Source organism: Ictidomys tridecemlineatus, unplaced genomic scaffold (assembly GCF_052094955.1).
Source record: "Ictidomys tridecemlineatus isolate mIctTri1 unplaced genomic scaffold, mIctTri1.hap1 Scaffold_704, whole genome shotgun sequence".
NCBI lineage: Eukaryota > Metazoa > Chordata > Mammalia > Rodentia > Sciuridae > Ictidomys > Ictidomys tridecemlineatus.
In genome coordinates, this window is record NW_027525022.1 from 58541 (window position 1) to 61987 (window position 3447).

A 3447-nucleotide genomic window follows, 5' to 3' on the forward strand; every position below is an offset into this window, starting at 1 on the left:
AGTTTTTAGAATAGAGTTGAGTATAACTCATATTTTGAAATCATTAAAAAAGTACATACACTTTTTACCACATTTTAATGAAGTAATATAGTGGAGATTAGACATGTTAATATCATGAGCTAAAAAATAATTAAATATAGTTGAATTATTTTGGGGTGTTCAACATAATGGTTTCCACTCTCTTCTATAAATGCCCCAGTTGTCTCATATTATATGCTTGGTTTGGAGTATTCTTTTAAATTTATTTATGGTGATGAGAATGAAGCTCATAACCTTGACTATGTTAGGCAAGCAATGAATTTCAGCCCTTTTAAAATATTATGTTGAGATGGGATTTTGCTAAGTTCCTGAGTTACTGAGGCTGGCTTCAAACTTTGTGATCCTCCTGCTTCAGTCTCTAAAATAGCTGTGATTACAGTTCAAAGTGCCTAGTATGGCCTAGAGAATTTTTATGTCATTATCATGTTTCTAATTTATTTTTTTCACTCCAATACACATTTATTCAACTAAAACAAAACATCTTTAAACATATTTTAACAATGTACAAATACATTCACAACATAATCTGCTGATTAAAAGACTCCAACAAAGTTTCCAGTATCTCAACAGAATTTACAACTGCCTACAATAATTTGTAGATTGGTTTAGTTTACAGTTAAATATATTGCCTTGTTTAAGAAAAATTATTAATACAAATGTATAATTTACAATATCTCCATTATAGCAAGAAAAAATAGATTCATAAAATGTCTTTAGGCATTTATTATGCCAAGTATTTAAATGATTATTTTTACTATGACATAAGAATAATATTCATTTAGTAATAAAAGATTTTATTAGTCCAGAAACCACTGAAGAGTTTCCAGGAAGTTCCAAAATAAAATATGACTATTCTTTCTATGAAATAAATAGAACAGCAGCAATCCCTGGGTATCCCTTAAACATAAACTATAAAGATTCCATTTATTATTTAGGCCTTAAGTATAAAAATAAAAGAAAATTTTAGAAACTAGTTAACACTACCAGCCTGAATTTGTTTTTCACTTGTGCATGTCTAAGGTAAGCAATTTCAATATGAAGTATATATTTAAAATTAACAATTTTTTCTTTTTAACTCATACACAAACCAAGTGTTTACTCTTAATCATGAAATCAACTTATTTCTGAAAATAACCTATAGAAATAGTATGTAAACACACATACCTTTTAGATAAATTAAGAACTTTCCTATATTCTATGGATCAAAATGCAAATATCTCTGTAACATATGTAAAATAACACATTAATTTGGGATATACTGATACATTACTATATGCATACATATGTAGACAATAAAATAAATTCTGTCAATATTCTTAATGATATCATACTTCCCAGCCTCAACTACTAGAAAAAAGAAAATTAAAACTTTGTTTTAAAAAAGAAAACAGTTTTTATAGTAACTTTGCAAGTGAAAACAAAACAAACAAACAAAAATCAATGCTCCTTTTTGCAACTGGACTGAGCTCTAAACAATTCATAATCAAGAATCTCTTCAGCCATTCCCCAATATCACAGAAAACATAATTTTCTCTCTATTCAAGAAGTCTGTTCATTTCTGGTGTTTTGTCTTAAAAACTGCATTCCAAGATACCAGGTAGCCATGCTGGTTAAATTCTTCCAGCTGCCCACTTGCACCTAATGTAACCATACAGGTTGGCACCCTGTGGCACCACACCCATGATAACCATGCCAACCATTTTACTCTGAGGGAGAAGAGAGCACTAAAGGCAAATATCACCCACGGCACTGGACAGGCAATTAGTCCTAACCAAAAGATTCTTGATTCAACTTCTGAAACAGTTTTATTCTCCTGAGGAGATGCCTTCCTGGACTCAAACACCCAATGACTCTTTCCATCCTCATCAATATGATTCCACCACCCAAGGCCTACCATCAGTCTCTACCTGTGACATTCTTCACTGCCCAAAAGTCACATGACAACAACAAGATAATTGTCACCATACAAGCATTAAAGCTGCTGCTGAGCAATTCACAGAGAAGATAGACTATAATGGCACAGACTCAGAAGAACAAATGGAAAAATGATGCCACTGGATGTTGGATTTTAGATTTTCTTGGTCTATTAGTTTTATCTTCTTCTGCATCAAACAATGAAACATTTTCAGTTTCATCATTGTTGTCTTGAGTGCAAGGCTCTGCCAGCGTCTCCTATTCCTACATGATTGCAGGGTACCCCTACAGGGCAGGTCACAGGGGAGCTGAAGAGTTGCCCGGAGGCCGCATCCCTTTCACTTCCTCGAGTGCATGATGTGCAAGATGGGCCGAGGAAAAAGACCACCTGCACCCTACCCACCACACAGAGCATTTCTGCAGCCCAACATCGGATCCACCAAGCGCTGGGTGTTGGTTGAGGATGGGCTTCTCCTCTCCACACCCCCAAGCTTCCCAAGCTCGGAGATTCCTGGGTCACTCCTCCTATGAGGACCTCGGAGCACCCAGATCACCTCCACGACAACTACCCTTGGTCCTCCATCCTTCCCGCCCATTCAGCTCTTCCTCAAGGTGGACAGCCAGAGGGGACACAACACAACCACCCCTGTGCGCCCGGCTCACTCCACAAACTCTGCAGGAGGGACCCTTCCACCTGCCAAGCCTAGGCCACCTGCTCTCTGTGCCCACAGCCCCTCACCTCATGTTTCTAATTTCTTAATAATTTTCGAATCTATATTATAGCCATTTTCTCCTTCTAAATGGTCATCAAAGACTTTTTTTATTGTTCTGAGAGGATATTTAATGTGAATATACTTTATGATGTGACACCTCTGGTCACAATAGGCTATTTCTATTGTAAGAGTATTTTGATTCTGATATTTTGATAGTATAATGTGAATGTACTTTATGATATGACACATCTGGTCACAATAGGCTATTTCTATTGTAAGAGTATTTTGATTCTGTTTTTCAGGCTTAACATTTTCCTAAGAGTGGTGATTGTTCACTTTCTATTTGATTACACAAACAAGGCACTGATTTAAAAAAAAAAATTGTGGTGCTAGGGATCAAACCCAGGGCCTCCTGAATTCTGGTTAAGGTATGCCACCACTGAGCTACATCCCAGCCCCATAGATTCTTTGTTTTTATTAGCTTTATGACTAGCTATATCAATGAGAAACTTACATAGAAATTCAACTACATTTGAAAACATTCAAGAGTTTGGGCATCCAATATTTTTTATGATTTCTAAAATATAATTTCCCCGTAAAACACGAGAATATCTAAGATCACTCATAAACCATGCTTCCATTGAAGTTTCTCTAGTTTTACCACTTCTGAAGAACGTCATGGAGGAAACTGACTTTGATATTCTTTTAAATTTTTCTTTTTTTTAGAAAGCATCATAAGTTATTGTCACAAATTCTGTTTACATTTCTCATTTAAATATTT

General features: G+C 35.3%; 1 pseudogene; it reads right to left on the reverse strand.

The window, feature by feature from the left end:
- Positions 1–1486: 1486 nt before the first annotated feature.
- Positions 1487–2123, reverse strand: LOC144374467 (Golgi apparatus membrane protein TVP23 homolog B pseudogene; annotated as a pseudogene).
- Between the last annotated feature and the right edge of the window lie 1324 nt (positions 2124–3447).